The sequence below is a fragment of the Molothrus aeneus genome, chromosome 7 (genome assembly GCF_037042795.1).
Source record: "Molothrus aeneus isolate 106 chromosome 7, BPBGC_Maene_1.0, whole genome shotgun sequence".
Taxonomy (NCBI): Eukaryota; Metazoa; Chordata; class Aves; order Passeriformes; family Icteridae; genus Molothrus; species Molothrus aeneus.
This window is the reverse complement of record NC_089652.1, coordinates 31,500,182-31,519,948: the sequence shown is the minus strand read 5'-3', so window position 1 is coordinate 31,519,948 and position 19,767 is coordinate 31,500,182. Positions and strand designations below refer to the sequence as shown.

General features: G+C 43.7%; 1 protein-coding gene across 1 annotated transcript in view; it reads right to left on the bottom strand.

Annotated features, from left to right (window-relative positions):
- GPR39 (G protein-coupled receptor 39) overlaps positions 1-19,767 on the bottom strand; it is a 74,695-nt gene that overhangs the window by 36,101 nt on the left and 18,827 nt on the right. The window lies entirely within an intron of this gene.

The window sequence follows — 19,767 nt, the reverse complement described above, 5'->3', positions numbered from 1 at the left end:
CTAAGAAGTTCACCACAGCAGGAGTTTTGTGACCACAGTAGGTGACCCTGCACACTGTTGGTGACACTCCACAGTGCCTTCAGGAAATGCTACCTGTGCAGGAGGCCAAACAGCAACATTTCAGGGAAAACATTAAAATATTCACCTTGCAGCCATTAACATCAAAGGCATCTCAGTGTCAGAGCCTGGCATTTCTCAGTAATGAGGAAAAAAAATCAGAAAATGTTCCTGTGGGGAGATGGACACCAGCAACAGCTGTTTGAGGCAATGTGCCAGCTGGACTGGATTCAGTCTCAGCAATGTGCTCAAAAGAAGAGTAAGGTTTTAAAAGTGATGGGGTTTCTTTTTGCATTTCTATGCATTAAAAAACAAACAAACAAAAAAACCCAAAAACAAAAACAAAAAACCAAAACACCCCACAACAATACAAGTTGAAAGACAACTGAGGTTTCATTGTCTCCTTCCTTACAGCTGTCTCCACTAGGCAGAGCCCATCAGCCCTCTAAAACCACTTCACATCTCTGATTGGACTGGAGGAACTGTCTCCCAGAGTTGTACAAATAAATAAAGACTAAGGATTTGTTACTTTCCAGCAATGTCCCCTAAGAACATGTTTTCCAAAACCTGTAATATGCATCTCTAGATTAAACATCTCCCATCTAGATGTCCCTCACCAACCAGGATGTGGGAATAGAAACTGGAACATCCATCAGGTCCAAAAGAAAGCCACAACAAAGATTATAATATCAATATTGAACTTCACAGGCTGCCATGAAAATTCCAGAGAATGACCCCAAATTCTGGATGAGAACTTTGATACAGAGAGGCTACTCTTAGTCAAGAGAGACAATATCAGCTTTGATGTTTGCATGCTAACACCTTTTGTAAGCACTAAAATAGGGAGGAATTTCTATGGGAAAACTTCCAGTTGAGCTTTGGGGTTTTTTCTTCCTAGCTAGAATCACTTTAAGTAACTTTGATGCTTCAACAATGCATTTTCTAAACAATTTGCTTGATCTAAATTGGAGGCATTATGTTACAGACAAACCCAGTGATTCTGATGTAACTGATACAGTTTTCAGGCATTTAGCTTTGTTAAAGCCCAACTCCCTCCACGAAGCAATTAAGGCCATTTGTAAACCTGAAGAGCTAATGTAGAAATTATAAAATTAAGGCTAATGGACTCAATTATAATAAATGCATGGGTCAGCGATTGCAGCAATTTCTCAGCCCTTTCTTTATGCCTAGGTTCAGCTTAATAACACACTCCATCTCACAGTGCTGATGGCATGGCAGAGTCTGAGCTCCAGCGTGGCTGAGAGGGCTGGGAGAGGCTGGATGGCTCCCTCTCACCCCAGGGAGGGTCCAGGGCCCCAGCAGCAGCCCACAGCCCCAGCTGCAGGAGCTGCAGGAGCTGCAGGAGCTGCAGGACTGCTCCTGGGGGAGGCACTCTTGGGAGCACACACACACCCCCTACTCCCTCACCTCCTGCTAATTTTAGAGCATGTCCACTTACATTGACTAGGGGTAGGTTTTTTTCATTTCTTCTCCTTCTCTTTCCTAGAGTTTCTTTGTAGTTCCAAAGACCTTGGTGATTTCATTCTCCTAAACACATCTGCTATTTCCCAGACTGAAGTCCTCAAAATCTTTTTCGCAATGTCACACTCGGTTACTTGAGAGTGTTTTGAAGTGAATAGAGGGGTTTAGCTTCAGAAACTGAACAGCAGGAGATGATTAACACTTAGGGAGCAAAGCTGTTTATTGTGTTTTAAATAGTGCAGAAGAGTTTGGTTTTCAAATTGGCTCTAATTAGTGTAATGTACTTGTGCATGTGCACACCTGATCTCTACTTCAGGAGCACCGAGGTCCTTATCAGCCTACAGAACAAAAGCACCAAAATCCACAGCACGGAAGAACAGCTGCTTTTTCCTTCTACAAATGCCTGCTCAGGTAGTTTGCATGGGTGAGCAGGACACAGGCACTGAGCTACCCTCACCAGCTCTCAACACTCATCCTCAAAGGGAAATGCAGGCAGCAGGCTACATCTCCAGTGGGTGCTGGCAATAGCACAAAAACATTGATTGAGCCTGGCTCTTCCATCCTGCTTTTCACACTTGCTCCTGAGGTGCTTTCCTCACAGGATTTTGAAGCACTATTTGCCTCTTGCTGCTCTTAGTAACATGTGATGCAGCAAAACAAAAGAAAAGCTGGGGGCTTTGGTGCTCCCCGCTCCTCCAGCTGCCTCCAGGAAAGACATTTCAGGATGCAATTTGCTTGCAAAAGGTGGCCCTGGCTGAGGAGACCGGCAGGAGAGAGCAGGCAGCTGGGACACCTGATGGTCACACCCAGTTCTCAGCTCATCTCCTCTGCTCAGGAAGGGATGCTCTGTCTGTAACTCACAGCTGAGACTGCGCACCACAAATACCCCGAGAATCCCCCAGGTGAAGGTGACTGAGCCACCCTTGGTGTTACTCAACAGGCACTTGCTCAAGATGTTCATCCAATGCTTTCCTTACATTTCACAGAAGTTTCTGGAAGATTCAGAAGCAAAACCCTTACCCAAAAGAGCTGCAGGCTGTTTGTTAGCAACAACATCTCTAACCTCCACTAGCACAGCCATAATGAGAGGGATATTGCAATATCTCACCAACAATAATCCATGGGGCTTAAATGAGATCTGTCCGTAAGCAGCACACCATCAACTGTATCTATTAGCCCTACAGGTACCTGATAAGAAGCAAATTAAAATAGTGGAGATCAAAGAAATGGGAAATTATATTTAGCTGGCTCATATTAAATACATTTCTTTACTCAGGCTCACTGGAGACTGATGCTTAAATTGCTACAAATGGAACTGCCATAAAGACAAAAGAGATTATTACATCTTTGTGCCAATCATAGGGATATAGGACCAGAGCTCTGCATTTTGAAAGCATCCTTCAAGCCAGAGAGAGAGTGAGTGAAAGATATGAACTAAATCTAACATTAAGACTTAAAATACCTTTTGGTGTCCATTCAAATCATCTGGAAATCTATTTCAAAGACTCTATCCAAAATGACAACAACCTTAAAATATACCTTTGAGAGAAGGAGGCAAAATCCACACAGTGCAATCTAAAATTTTGTATTGTAACATGAGAAAGCAGCCATGACTCTTTGAAAAAAAAAAAAAAAAAAAAAAACCAACAAAAACTGCATTGAAGGTTTTAAATAAAATCACCAGCATCTAGATTTCTCCAGAACTGTCAGTGGTCATGCAGGTATAACACTCACTCAAAATGTGACCCTGTGGAGGGCACAGCTATCCCAGCCTGGAAGTGTGGGTGTGCAAGGTCAGTCCCAGTGTCACACCTGCCACACCTGGGAACAGCTGCACAGAGCCACCCTTTCCATTTCCTGGAGTAAAATATGACAGGTTAGACAGGGCTGTGTAATTCAGGACTGATGACCACAGGCTGAATAGATGTAAGAGACAAAAAGGCAAGTTGAAATTCAATGAGAAGTAACAAGTGGCAAGAGCTCATGTTTTATACCTCTGAGTCCAAATACTGGGAGGGGGGGTAATGGAGCAAGAGAAAAATTACTGATTTTTTTAGAAGAAAACACTTTTTTAACTTGAAAACAAAGAAGGAAAAGATATTCTGAATCTGGCTTAATGAATCCCTCCAAGCTTCCTGTATGCTACAGAAATAAAGTAGACATCAGAGATAGGACTTGACATATGTTAAATTTCCTCCTTTGACAGAGACCTGAAAAATACAGAACATCTGCACAGCTTTATAGTGATATTATCCTATACTCCTAATGGCTGCTAATTATCCTAATGATCCAGTCCTCTCTGTAGATTAGACATGCACTACGTGATTAAGGTATGGCTGAAAAAGCCATCCTAAATTGAAATTAAGAGCCAAAAAGGATGCAGCATATCATTTCACCATCACCACTGCCCAGCACAAATACAAAAAGGCAGCTCTTAAACCTGAGCAGCTTTATTGGGGAAATCTTGTTCCTGGACACTCACTCTGGTGGCCAACAGGGAAAGATTCTGGAGGTGACTTCTCTTAAAAGAAAACAACTGTAAAATCCTGATTGAGCCTTTTCTGGCATTCCTTGGTCTCTTCTCCCCACCCTGCTGGAACCCTCTCAGCCTTTCATGGCTCAGCATCTCCCCATGGTGGGAGCACACCCATATTTTTTGGAAACTCAAATCACACACAGCTTCTGGGATGGTGAGCACAGCAATTATTTATCCTGTGGGCCCTGAATGATGTACAGAGCAGCACAGAGTGCGTCATGCAGCCCAGCACTAATCATAAATCAGACTAAAATAAATTAGTGCTATCTTTTCAACTGTATCAAATGTGTAGTTATTCCTTTCAGAGACACCGTAGGTCTTTTATCCAGGGTAGCATCAAGGTTAAAATGATTAAGTAAGTAATTTCATTAGCAATGATAAATGTTAACGATGATAGAGAGTGATTTTGGATGCATTTCACAGAATCACAGGATGGTTTGGGTTGGAAAGGACCTTAAAGATCATCTTGTTCCAAATCCCCTGCCACAGGCACCTTTCTCTAGACCAGGGTGCTCCAAGTCCATCAAACCATGGGGCATCCACAGCCTCTCTGGGCAACCTGTGCTTCTGCCTCATCCCTTCCCAGTGAAGAACTTCTCCCTCATATCTAATCTAAACCTGTCCTTTGTCACTTTGCACAGAAGCAGGTGATGTTTATGTGCTGCCAAAAACTGCTGTTATGTGCAAGCATCAAATACACCCACCACAACTTCAAGAAACATCTTTCCAAGCCAAAGTTCAACTCTCAGATTTCACATTAGAGATGCAGCACATGAACACAGCACAAAATTAGATTACTTTCTGGACATGCACATGCAGCCACTTGAGTTAAACACTGCAGAATAAAGATGTTTCCTCAGGGATTGGGAGCAGGTGCTGCAGTGGGCATGGACAGGGACATGCTGTGGTGTCCAGCATCCATTGCATGCCTCTGTTCCCCTTAAATCCTGAACCCCAGTCTCCCTGGGATGTTTCTTTGCTCTTACAGGAGTTTTCATCAGCTGCCTCTGCCAGCAGTGATCCTCCCCTCTTTCCTCACCCCTTCCTTTGGGGAGGAAAGGGGCAGGGCCAGGCATCAGGGCTTCCACTCAATGTCTGGCACAGAGCAGTGAGGTGAGGAAGAGAGGGAGAGCCTTCAGCTCCTTTGCTTGCCACCTCTCTAGTGAAAACACCTCTGAGTTGTTTTGCGCCATTAGTGGTCCCTATCAAATTTTGTACCACCTCCCGCTTGCACTGGAACACAGACAGGCATCAGCTTAAACAGAGGAAGAAGGAAATAATGTGTGCAGACATAGATAAGGAGATGCTAAAATCCAGAAGATCATTCTCCTGAAGCCCAAGCATCCCTCTGGAAGAGGCAGTGCTGCCTGGGAGGGGCAGGGCACAGCCTCAGGAGGAACCAGGTCTTCACCTCAGCAAAGCTCTTTGGAAGCAAGGAGGCCAGGGACTGCTAAAAACCTGTAGGGGGAATTTATAGTTAGGCTAATTTGCTTATTTTTAGCCTTTCCAGAGTTAACATCAGCCAATAGTTGTCCAAAGCAGGATCTGTACTGTCACAGACATCTTTTATGAAAAATCGTTTCCTTAGGATTTTTCCTCCTGAGAAGCTGAGAGGCCTCAGGAACAAAATGCAAACAGTGGTTATCTGCTTCTGTGGAATGCAACAGGTGCATCTGTGATTGGTCTCATGTGGTTGTTTCTAATGAATGACCAATCACAGCCCAGCTGGCTCGGGCTCTCTGTCTGAGCCACAAGCCTTTCTTATCATTCTTTGCTATTCTATTCTTAGCCAGCCTTCTGATGAAAGCCTTTCTTCTATTCTTTTAGTATAGTTTTAATATAATATATATCATAACATAATAAATCAGCCTCCTGAAACCTGGAGTCAGACCCTCATCTCTTCCCTCATCCTGAGACCCCTGTGAACACGGTCACACTTCCCCAAAATCAGGCAGGCACAACAGTGATGATGGAATGCATCACTGCACTGAAAGCACTTAGAGGTTGCTGTGCACCTGTTTGATACTGTGTGCTACAGAGCATAACAACATTTAGCAGCTGCTGTAAACACTGTGGCAGAGGTCTTTGAAACAAGTCCAAGCCTTCTGAAAACTCACCATTTCCCATGGTTTACACTGCATTAGAAACACTAGGCTTGCATTATTCAAGATTCCCTGCTGCATCTTGCCTCTCATACACGTTTATTTAGAAAGAAGAAAAGTGTGCTACTCTCTGCACCCATGTGTGACCAAAGGGCTTTAGCACTTCAACAGAATGTAAGAGTCTCCTAGCAATGCATGCTTAAAGGCTCAGAGCTGATTCAGGTTAAAAGCATCAGGGGAAGGAGAAAAAAAATCAAACAAACCCCATCTAATGTGTGTACATGAAAACGCTGACTTCCAGAGCATTCAGAACTCAAAAGCACGGAACCAATTTTCTCCAAAAAACTTGGAACTCCCCAGTGAGAGCTATAAACAAGCTAATTTGACATTGCTAGCTCCAGCCAGCTTAGACTTATGAGTGTGCACATATTTTATTCTGAAGTTATGGGAAAAACATATTTTCCCCATGCTTGCATAAATCAAAAACAGCTGAACCAATTTAGCTTAAATTAGAAGGAGAGAGAGAAAGAGAAAAAGAGAGAGGGGAAGGAGAGGTGAAGAAGGAAGAAAGAAAAGGAGAGGAAAGAAGGGAAAGGCTAAATACAAAATCTTCAACCTATGGGGGAGGGTGAAAAAACAAATCCCTAATAATCAGGAAACTTTCAAGATGCACTCAACAGCTCTGTCTGCAGTCCCACAGAACTGGCAATTGATTGTCATTGCACAGTACCTGGTGATGGAGATTTTTTATGCTCATTTTAAACAAAAGATCCCATCAGTGCTGTAACTCCAATGCTAGCTGGAAAGCAACAGCAGGGAGAGGCTGAGCTTTCCAGAGGGATTTGTCTGCTGGCCAGGGCAGCACTCAAACCACACACTGCTGCCTGCAGGGATCTTGGAGCATCAGGGACAATGTCCTCTCAGGAATTTTAATTTTCCTTTCCCTATTTTTGGTGTTCTGTTCCCACTCCCAGCTCAGGTTCCCCCCTCAGGAAAGCCCTCTGCCCCTCAGCTCACCCAGCACATCCTCCTTCCCCCACCAGGGCCACTGCAAACTCCAAAGGAGTAAACACTGAGGATGAACTGCAGAGAAATGCAGAGCTCAGTAAGAACCAAAATAAAGTTTAAACATTATGAAGCCATTGCCCTGTCCCAGCACAGCCCCCACCAGCAGGTGTTACAGCCAATTTCAAGTTTCTGAGATGCTCCCTGTGTTGCTGTGCCTTCTTCACTCCCCGTAAAGCTTCTCCATAAAAGTCTGCAGTGCTGCTTCAGATTCTGGCTCCTGCCCTTCCCTGAACCCTGCCCAGCTCCCCAAGGGATGTGGGGATGCCGCCTGCTGTGGTCTGTCAGTAGCTCTGAGCACCCTGGTGCCCTGCAGCATCTCTGGCTGTGCTCTGCACGTGCACAGGAACAGCCTCTGGCATGTCAGCCCAACAGTTATGGTCATTTATAGCTCATGTCTACAGCATCTGTTTAGCTAGTTTGCTTATAAATAAATTTGGAATATCCACACTGCAATAATCCGCCCAGATTTGAAGGAATTTAATACACAAAATGCAAATCAGAGAGTAAATGAAAAATTAAGTGACCGTGAGAATCGGTTTTTACCATGCAGAGCCAGCTTCAAAATAAAAATGAGAATCATAATCCTACTTTACATATAATTTTCTGCAGGGTTGTGTAATTTACAACTTACACAAAGCAACAGGAAGATTAAAGACATCTTTTGAATTAAAACTAAAGCACTGGGAAGACTCCCTGCAGTAAGAGTTTATTACACCCCATGCAGCACTGAGGAAGCTAAAGTGTGTTTGTCCAGGGAGCCCAGGGTGGTGTTTCCAACACATTTCCTTGGAGGAAGCACAAGCAGCAGGTAGAAACCCTTCCCAGTGATCCCCCTGGGTGCCTTCCAGGAGGATACCCCGGGGTCTCACCCCTTACAGGCTCTGTGCCTCCTCCCCTTTTTCTGCTCCCTTTCCCACCCACCTCGGGAAACACTCGGGAAGGAAGGGGACCTGCAGCACCTTGTGGGATGGAAGTGCCCCCATCCCAGTCCTGGGAATGCCCTAAAGCAGCTGCTCTGCAGAGAGCTCTTCTCCCACTCACCATTCCCACTGTGCTCTTACACAGCTGCCAAGAGGAAAGAGGCACTTTTGAAAAATTCCAAACCAATATGTTAATGTTTCTGGAAAAAGTGAGACTCTACGAGATCACGTAGCAGAGAACGGGCTTCTGTGGGGGCTTGGGTAATTTCTCTTGGTTAATGGCTTTTTTTTCTTTTCATAAACAGATGTTTAGAACAAAACCATAAGAATAAAGTGCCATCAATATGGCAAACTCCTCTGACTGATGAGTTAGGGGATGCCCCAATTCTTTCCTCACCAATGCCTTCAAAAAGCTGGTAGATTAAAGAGAGGTCCAAAAGATAAGAAGTCCAAATCTGGACATAAACCACACATAGTTTTAATTTTAGCAGTATTGTGACTACTCATTGTAAAAGAAAGCAAAGCATTAAACAATTAGTTAAGAATAGAATTCCATACAATGAGCATACAGGGTCCAAGATATACATCAGAGATCCCCAGTGATCCAAGAAAAGTTACCCAGGATGCAGTCTTAATTCCACTGAATAACCTGGTTTCCATTCCTTGTAGCCCTTTTATCTCAACCCCAGCTTTAGGAGTCCTCATAAAAATGCCTGGGTCTGCACATGTATGTAAAAAATTGTTTCCAGTCTAATTCCTGCTCTTGGTGAATTTCTCCACGTGTTCCTGAAAGTCCCTCTGTGACAACACAACAAAAATTGCTTCTGCTGCACCTTCTGGGGCTGTTCGCTGTGCTTACACAGTCCCCACTGGGGGAAGGTGTGCACTCCTGAACGGGGTCCTAAAGTTATTCCAGGTATTCCAGGTAATTCCAGGTTTCATGGCAACTGCAAAGCTTTCTGCTGGAGCAAAGCATTGGAAATAAGAAGCCTTCCCACTGCTTTTGAGGGCAGAGGAAGCACAGCACTGGCACAGGATCACTGAGGTGTTCTGTGCAAACTCATTTCCCTTCCCATGTTTTGCTCCTCACAGCAGCAGGTTTATCAGCCTGTGCCACATAAACTTGATTGCTGTTATTTCTCTGGGTTCAGAGTCCTTAAACTATACTTTAAACCTACTGTCAATGATTTCACTGTATTGCTATTCCATAAGCCATTAATCACTGGGAATGGCAGTCTGTTTGATGGAGTGAAATGCCTGCAGACGCTTCTCTCTGTGCAGCTTGCACCTCTGCTTTTCCAGACTTTTTCCAGGCTTTCCACTCTTCCAGGTGGTGCCTCTGCAGCCCAGCTCCCCAGGGCAGGACAGAATAGAGGACAGGAGAAGGGGGTCCCAGCTCCAGCAGCAGATTTGGCATTTCCTTGCCTCCTCTAACAGCCCACAGGTTGTAGGAACACAGCACAGAAACACACACATATTAAGATACTTTTCTGTGGGCAGGCTGTACTGGAGGAGGAAACCAAACCATTTACCAGCAGTTCAGTTCCAACACAAATCATAGTCCAGTAAAAAATTTTTACTGGACACAGCAATTTAAAGACATTGCTTGGATACAGAGAGTGAAGGCACTGTTGCTAAGCCCTTTATTTCCTTGGGCTGGGAAAAATCCACATCGTCCTCCTCATCAAAAACTGGGGATGAGGAGGAGGGAGGGAGGGAGAACTAATAAATACATTGAGACAGGCCATTCAGAGTTTGGGCCTTCAGTCCTCATCATTTATTACACTTTTTTTGCCAGTCTGAGTATTGGACACAATCTGTAGCTCAGGCAGAGCACTTGAAATTACACCTCTTCTGTACCTACTTCATTTTCCCCTGTCCCTCGCAGAAGTACTCCATTCCTAAGGAAGCATATCTTAAAAGACAGGCACAGTCCTTAATTCAAACACAGTGCAATTGTAACAGCTCTTTAGTATTCATAATTAATTTTTGGGAAAAAAATCATTCTATTATAGATATACACAGAAGAGTAAAACCTATAATATGAATGAGGACACAGCACATTAAAAATGTAAATTAAGAATTAAATAGCAAAACAATGGAGCACTGCCAATATTTTTATAACCATACAAATTGCTCATCAGTATCCAGTGTCATGTTGGCAGATTTGTTCAACAGGGAGTATAAAGCCAGAGACAAGATGATAGACTATCCTTTCCAAAGGATGTACTCTCAGAGCTGTCCTGACTGTTGTGCATTCTGTGCTTTAAAAGAGAGAGGTGAATGGACTTGGAGCATGAGTGATGTGTTAGGAGAAGGAGGCTTTTTTCCCTAAGTCGTGAAAAATTGGGTTCTCCTACTTCATGCACATCCATCTGTAAGCTTTTTTCATCAAAAAGTAACACTCACTGCTGCAAAGCCTCCCAAAAAGCACTGTTGTCAAAACAGAACTATAAAGGCCTTTTTGTTTCAAACCATGTGGAGTGTAGTGAATGCAGTATTTTTATGCCACCACCATCGTACAGAGCACTTAAATTTCTAGACCAGAAGATCAGAGTTCACCAGTAAGATCTGTATGTGGTGTATTCCTGCTTCCAAATCTCCCCAAGAAATTATTGGATGCACAGGATTTTGACACTTTGGGTGGAACACCTTGCACTGAGACTGTAAGGGGGATGATCACCTCAGGAGGAAGGCCAGCCCTCCTCCCCATCACACTGACACAGGCTGGGACTGCAGCCACAAGTGGGGTGAGGCTGGGAAGCTTCCATTTGGCTGTTCCAAGGAAACCAAGGAGAGGAAAGGCAGCATTTATATCTAAAGATTTCTATGTATAAAACAGGAATTTGCTTAGCACCCTGAAATATTTTGTCCCCATATCGCCGGTGTAACAAAAACCCCATTTTCCTGGAGAGCAGAAAGTTTGGGATTTTAGCTGTGTAACTGGAGCCCTGACATGACACAGCTCTGCACACACATGCCCATTTCCCCTTATCTAGGAATGAACAGCAGAAAACCATTTTATGACCCAGACACTTTGTCATCAGCACTTTTTCTCAAGGGTCAGCACTCAGTCCTAAGGGCACAGTGTGTCCTTGCCATGTAGGATGATACCCTGGTCACACTGGAAAAAGGTGCCTTGTTTTAATAAATTAAATAAATTTAAATGTGAACTACAGCACATATCCAGGTGCTCAGTATAGATTTGATGTTTTAGTGCTGACTGTCACCAATTTATTGAGCAAGCCATGGGTTCCCAACCGCAGCCATGGCCACGTGAGGAAAAAAAAATGGGATGGATCCAACTACTCCTGGAGTCCTTCCATCCATCTCCCTTCAAAGTGCAATGCTGTTACTCAGTGACAGCGTGCAGAAGTCTCACCCTGCCCTGGGAAATGTCACCTTCTGGCAGATTGTCCCTCCCTGGGACCCCTCCTGGCCCCCCCATCTCTCAGCATCCCTGGGACAGCCAGTCAGAAGGGGTTTGCACCCAACCAGCCCATTGTGACTGTAATCAGTAGAGAGGGAAAAATTGGGAACATTCACAACATGTGACTGCTAAACAATTCTCTGAGATATACACTGATGACATTTTAAACCCCAATGCAAACACTACAAAATTCACAATACTCACTATATCAAAGCACACTGGAAAATGGATGTATTGCTTTTCTCTTGGAACTCGAATTTCTATATTATTAAAACAGTTTTGGAGATGGGAGGATGAACCTGATAGATTTAAGGTTTATACTTTTCTCCTAGTACATTGCCAGGAAGATAAAATATTTAGTGGCTTCATATTCCCTAACCATATTTTTGACAATATGCTTCATGCTCTATTTGCCACAAAAGTTGTGACACTGCAGTCAGTCTTCAAAGAATAAAGTATGCATTTGTCATGGCAAAAGATCCAAAAATCTCATTTTTTATTACCCTGCCATTGGTTAAGTCAAGCTCTGATAATTAGGATATTGGATATTTATGAGGAGCTATTCTGCCTTTATTACTGCTTTAGGTGCCTGTTGACAGATGCAGCAAGACAATTTACATTGATGTGTGAATTTGCCAGTATTTCAGTAATAATATCCAAGTCTAAGTCTATTAGAAAAAAGGTCCGTATCTCACTCTTGGAATATATATTTCCAATTAATTCTGGTTTTGTAGCATTTCCTCTGGCATGCTGTCATTGAGGGTTTCTATCATTTGTTTGCTCTCTGATCGAATAGTAGCTCAAAATAAAGTCCAGAGGGTAACTGGATAAAAGCAGGTTATTAGATTAGAAAAGCAGAATGAACCACTACAATCTCCTGATGTGACCCGCTCAATAAACACGGGCTGGAGGACTCCCTCTGAATTGATCCCTGCTGCCATTACAGCATGGAGGAAGGAGGGGAGGGAAACTCCTTCCCTGCACCAAACCAGGCCTTGGTAGAGACAGACAGCAAGGGGACAGAGAGCAAATCACCAGGGCTTGGGCAGGTGAGGAGGGAAGGTGCAGCTCAGTGCCAGCCTCTTTTCACAATGGGAAAGTTTTTTCCCAATGGGTGAGTTTTTTCACTTCTGAAATTTCACACAAACTAGGACTGAACTCTGCTTTCAAATATTCACTTCAGTTTAGAGGATGCAGGCTGCTGTACCTCTCACACCATGCCCCCTCATCTCCTTGCAACTGCAAACAATTGTTTTTTTCCTTTATCCCAAAGATTCAGTCTTACTATTGATGCTCTGTGATAAAAGGGCACTGGTCTGTTCCCAGTTAATCTGTGTCTATTCTATAAGCAAATGGTTCAATACTTCCTCTAATGATCTGCACATTTCAAATCTTCTTATGCCTGAGAAAGCTCCAGCAGAAGTTTATGGTAGCAGAACCATAAAATCAAGCATGGAGCAATATATAATTGCAGGAGACTATATGCTTGAGACCACTGATTTAAGCAGAACCGAATAAAAACCTCAGTGCCTTCAATTGCAGGCACTTGAAATGTCCTGCCTGTCTCAAGCATTTCCAGAGAGGAATGAGACAGAAGGGAAGCTTTATCATTGCAGCCTTGGCATTTATTCACAACAACATCATACACCTCTCCTGCTTATTGCCAACAACACTCCAGTGGCTTCTGGAAGTGTTGCACCCCCAGAGACAAAAGGGAAATTTGACCCCTGCAGCTGAAATGACTCAAGGACCTCATATCACTCAAAAGGAGGCTGGGGAAAAAAGGAATAAAAGTAGCTTACTATTGTGCTGAGCCCTCAGTGAACCTCTGGAGGGTTTGCTAAGGAGGGAAGGGTGCTGCAAAAGGAAGGTGAAGAGCAGCAGTGCTGGCTTCTTAAGTGGGAAGTTCAGGGTAATTTATTCTAGCAACAGCCTCTCTCTCCTCTTCTCCCCTTCACCAGCTCACCATTAATCCGCCAGGTCCTCCTTACTCAAGGTGACAGAGGGAAAAGAAAGTTTTAAATCACATGTCCTTCCCCCAGCAAGGCAAATGAAGGCCAACCACTCTAAATTACTGTGTTTTATTAATAGGATATTTACAGCACTTAATGATGCTTTGGCATTTTTCTGTAATGGTCAACACATTTTTTTCCCTGGAAGACTTTTAAATTAAGCCACATTTTTTGTTTTGCTCTGCCTTCCACCTGAAACACTCCTCTGGGGTCAGAGATATTTACAACATGGATGGTTAAAAAACAGCTTAGAAGGAATAGACAGGTGAAGAATAACACTTCTTCTAACCTGAGCTTTAATAGGTTTTCAGAGGGCTTTAATACATTTTTCCAAGTGTGATAGTGAGTATGCTCCTTTGGCCTCGCTGACACCGTGCTCTGTCAGGCAAGGCAGGTGAAAGGGAACAGAGACAGAGAAAGCAAAGAGCACCCTTTAACCTGTCATATTTGAATAAGCTTTCCTCAGCTCTCAAGTTCTATCAAGTCCTCAAAGATTCTCCAAGAGGGAGAAAGGGCAGAGAATGTAGGAAAGGAAGACTCACCAGGAGAAAGCCCCAGTTTAGGTGATTTGGTTTATTCATAACAGCCAGCCCCACCATGGCCATACAAAAGACAATGTAAGGGCTCTCTTATTGCTGCCCCTCTGTAATATACTTATTTTTAATTAATTGTCCTGATCACATAAGTTATCATAGCAAGATTTTGCTCTTATGCTGTCTCTCCTCCCCTTGACAGGAATAAGATGGGCAAGTCAGAAGCTGTGGCCAGTGGCAGAAAAAGTGTAGTCACACCCAGGTAAGACCTTAACCAAGAAAACATCACAAAATTAGCGAAAAAGCACATTTCTTGTGGGAGCTGTTAGAACCCAATGATAGTGCAGCAAATGCATTTCAGAGATCATTAAGGGACAAATTTAGGTGACACAAAGCAAAGCATCACCACTGGGACTCTGTCTGCCTCCTCAAGGCTGAAGCACCCATTAACTGCAGGGCTCAGGAAGATGCCCAGTAACTTTCCCATGAGTTACTCCTTCCTGAGGTCCATGATATTACACATTAGGTGCCCAAATTGAAGGGAGACTGGAATGAGGTTAAGGTATTAAGCTTCAAAGACATGGGAAAGTCTATTCACAAATCTGGAGGAAGAGCAGGAGAAATTAAAAGGAACAGAGTAGAAGTTGTTTCCGATGAGTTTCTCTCCTGCAGAAGTACCTGTGGAAGAGGAGGTTGTAAAGGCTCCTTCTAGTTGGCAGACAGGATTTTTCTCCTAGTATGAGAAAAACCAATATGAGACATGTTTTTAAATAAAGTAATTGATTAAAGCTAGTTTTCCTTTTACACCTGATTAGACCAAAAAGCCACATCTGAAAGAGGTTTGACAGCGCTTGGATCTCATGAGCAGCACATTGATTGGCTGCATGTTAAATTTGACAAAACAAAGCCAAGTTCAAAGCTCTGCAGACATGCACAGCAAGGAGCAGGGCTGCCAGAACACCACCTGTGGGTGAGCAGTCCACATCCCTGTGCACACAGCACACCTGGGAGCCAGAGCAGCACTCTGCTCTGCTGAGCCTCAGCACGTGCAGCCCACAGTGCTTGTTTTGTTGCTTTTATGCAGGCAAAGATATACATGGCAGTAATAGCTAGAGATTAGCTTAATTTCTCAGTATTCAAGATTGCTGTCTTATGGCTCCCAGCTTCCAGAGGAAACTCAGCCTGCAGCCATGAGATATGCCAGGAGCAGTGGATTTTGATCACATTCCCAGTATTCAGGCACGAAGCACTAAAGTCTTCTTATTCAGTGATTATGCCATCCTTTGTTGTAAAATCCTAACTTGTGCTTATTCAACACATCTGTTGGACACTTATTCAACACACTGTTGCCCAGCCTGAGCCCACCCAGTGGGAGCACCAAGGGCACTATAAGCCCTGAAGAGCTCGTGCATAAGAGTTTTTGTCCCTAATTTTGTGATGTTTTCGTGGTTAAGGGCTTATCTGGGTGTGACTACACTTTCTACCACTGGCCACAGCTTCTGACTTGCCCATCTTATTCCTGCCAATGGGAGGAGAAGAGACAGCATAAAAGCAACAGGGGATGAGCCAGCAGGTGCCTCCTGCAGGCCCCCAGGCTCTGCAGAGCTGCAGTGGTGACAGTGATGCACTGGGGGCTCCAAGGCAAGCTAAACATCCAGCCCTTCCTCCAGCAGGAAATCTGAAATCCACCCTGCAAGGCATGGGGCAGAAACTGCTTCATTCTGCAAGGAGACTCCATCATTGCTGGGAGGTGCCAAAATTGAGCAGCCAGAGCTCAGGCTGGCTGCTGCTGGAGGCACGGAGGGAGGGAGGGAGGGGGGAGCAGCAGCCCCAGCTCAGGCTGTGCTTGGGATAATGTCAGCGTTTGCATTTAACCCCTTTCTGACCTCTGTGTAAAATGAAGGTGCCTGGAAGCAAAGCAGAAATAGTAATGAACCAGTTCATTGCTCAGTTCCCAGTAAGCAAGGACATCAGAAACTTTCACTAGAGAAGGCAGCAGCTACAGTCAGATCAGTCTATTTCATGTTTGAATTAGAGGTTAAGGGCGGAGGAAAAGGAGACTCTCGTTGTTTGTGATAAAACTCATCCTTCTCTCTGGATACTGCTAAGCCATCCCTGGCAGGGATAGACTTTCATCCCTGGCTCAGACTTCTGAAGAACAAATCTTTTTGCACTTTGAATGCACCAGATGGTGTTCCTTTACAAAACTGGCCTCCAGGGAAGATACCTCTAAAATCCCTTCCTGCAAGGACTTCACTCTCTCCCGCCTCCCCCCCAAATTACTCAGTCCAGGCTCTGTGTAATGCGGGACAGAAGCATCTGCCTTTCCTTTGGCAATTGCATTGTGTTATGCTGTTAAGAAATATGCCCAATCTGCCTTCTTTTCAGCTCAGGATATTGTACTTCTCCTAGATTGATGGATACCTCAGACCAAATAGTTCTGCATGGCCTAGGCTGGGGTAATTGGATTACATTTATGTGAAACCCAGACATTCTCAGGGGTGATTTTCTTTTTCAGACTGCCATTAGAGTCCCAAGGAAACCAAGTACAAAAGCCTAAACTAATCTCACATTAAACGGGATTTTTTTTTGATCGAGTTGCACAGGGCAGTTGACTTTTAATAAGAATTCCACATCTAAGAGACTGAAAAAATCCCCAAACTCCTAACCCCAAGGGAAGGACTTCAAACCATGAGAAATGAGGAAATCTGCATGAATGCCCACACAAGTGCTCGGGCTCACCCTGCTGTGCCCATGGGTGCTGGCAGCTGGTAGTTCACACAGTGGCAAAATCTAGGGTATTTGACTCTACTGTAACAAATAAAACACACTTATAGAGAGTCTGAAATGATTATCACAATGGTGTGGAAGTGTCTGAGGCACAGGGAGAAGGCACAGCTTGAAGGTCACTCAGTGAGGCCACAGAGGAGCTGGGATCAGAGCCTGAGTCCCAGACCAAGGGCAAATGCATTCATGGCTGGCAAGACATGCTGGGAAGATAAGCTGGCAAGGTACTGGCAAACCCACTGTTCTAACTTTGCTGTGGCAGTGGAAGAGGAAAAAGCCTCAATCTTGAACATAAAAAACAAAGATACTTGTGACATATTTTGAGTGAAATATTGTGAATGGCTGCTGTGGCCAAGGATTCATTTGGATGTTCCTGCAAGGACACAAAGGGCACAGCCAGTGAGAAAGTGCAGCAATCACTCCTCATTCCCAGCAGAGGAATATCCTCACAGCACCTGGATCTGCACCCTGTGCCTGGCCCAGGACCAAGGGGATTTCTTTGAACTCTGTGATTTCCAAAATGTAAATAACCATTTTGTCCTCTGACAGGATTTTGTTAGTATTTCCCAAGGGAGAGGATATTCTTGCTCGAAAATAGAATTCAGAAAACACTTTCAAGGCTACTCTGAAGCAGAGGGGAGAACATTCTTTCACAGACATGAGGGGTATTAACTATTTTCCATTATCTTGCTAATTGTCTCATAACATCCCAGCAGTGTTTATTTTTCTTAGTGCAATGCAACTGAATTACATCTGAATGGGGAGTAATTAAACTAGTTAGCTCTTTTTATTTTGTCTCCCTTGCAGACACAGACCTAATTTGGGTTCATCTTGAATGCTGCTGCTATAATATAAGCTGTACTTGGAGCTGAACAACAGAGGACGTGGAGCAGTAGTTTAACCTGCAGGGCAATTTGGGAAAAGAAACACAGAAAAATCCCAGGTAAATGGAATGAGAAAGGCTCCTCTGATTGGATTAGTATCTTTTCCTTCAGAGCACAAGACCTTCAGCAGGGAAGCTATGGACTGTGTCTCAGAAATTAGCTGATTTGTAGGTTTTTTGCCTAGACCAGAAGCAGTGCTGGGAACAGCTCTTCTCCTTCATCTCCCCTGTGACACAGAGGCACTTTCTGGGTGGCTGCTCCAGCACCCAGGGACAAATGAGCCCTCAGTGACTGCCTGTGCTGGCTGAGCTGCCCCACTTGCCCACACTGAGTTTTCCTGGTAGGGCTTGGGGCACCCCCAGCACTCTCTCAGACTTTTCCTTGTGAGGGTGTGACATCTTTCAGCCTGGATTTCTTTTCCCTCTTGGCATCACCGAGTTTGTCACTCAGTCAGTGGTTGATGTCATTTTTATGTTTGGAGAGGAAATTAGTCAGAGCTCAAGGGTAACACAGCAGTGATTGCTGGTACCCCACAGGTACCAGAGAATGACATTATTGTGTATTTGTGGGAACTAAGCTGTGTCACCACGGATGTGCCACAACCCTGAGAGCCCCAGAACGGAGCTGTGCCCTCAGTTCTCCCTTCCCTCTGCCCTGGATGAGTTTGCTTATTTATGGGGTGGGAGGAACAGGGCACGCCTCAGCTGTTGATTCTGTAGATGAGGGAATTGGCTTTATCTTCTTGACATACCTGAGGCTTCCTTTTCCCAAGTGATGAACTATTTTGTGACCAAAATAACTAAACAACAAAATGGTTGGTATAAATACCTCTTGTTTGATGAGGAAAGAAAGTCCCTTTCCAACCCCTATCTCTTTCCTTCCTGCTCCCTCCCTATAAATTCCTGGTCACCCCATACTCAGCCCCACTTCAGAAAATAACAGGCAATGGAGAAACACAGGAAGAAGGACAGGATGAGAACTAAAACACTGAAGAAATGGAAGAAATTACTTCTTTCATCAGGAGATTTTCTACCAAAACCAGAGATTTTTTTTTCTTTTTTTTGGTTTTAAGGACAGCCCTTGAGCTCAAGCCTAGAGCTTAAATGAGAATCAAGGAGAGCTGGTTTTAAATCAATCTGCTAAAATCCATTCCAGAATAAGCTGCTTACATGGTTTGTACAAGTCATGTATAAATGGGAAGAAGGAAAATCTAGCACTGGAAGTCATAGGAAGAAGCTTGTTGGACCGTGCACACCTTATTAAAAAAACCAGGATGTAGAAAGTAACTAGCCCAGCAAATTACTTTTGGTTTAAATGTGGGGTTCTAAATTTGCTCCAAACTGAAAAACCCCTGTTAATTTAAAACATTCTTCTTAAAACCAAGCAACAAATCAAGCTCAGTCTTACATGGTAAAGATATATAGCTTGGTATCATTAAGAATATTTTCTGTAAGAAATAGAGCAATATGACAGTGAACATATCATTGACAAATTTACCTATAGATCTGTATTATGACAAGCATAAAAATCTATCTACACTACAATACAGCCCTTCATAATAGGTTTTGATAGCTGAATATATAGAAGCTGTCATGAATACAAATGGAGGGAAACCTGCTTTCCAGCTATTCTGCAACACAAATCTTTTTGTGTGTCACTGAAATAATTTCTGCTGCTTTTTAAAAGAAAAGAAAAAGATACTGGGAATGTACTTCTTTTTCCAGCTACACCATTTGAAGCTCTCATCCAATTTTTCTATAGCAAAAGTACAGAGAACCTGAGGGTAGAGTCCCTGAGTCTAAGGGCTACAAATTTAGCAAAGTTATGGCTAGTAAATATGTTTATTTCACAGGGTGTAAAGAACAAAACTTACATTGTTAAATATAATTGTAGTAATAGTGTCATTGGGACAGAGCAACTTAAGGTAGGGGCTGGGGGAATTAAATTTAATTCTAT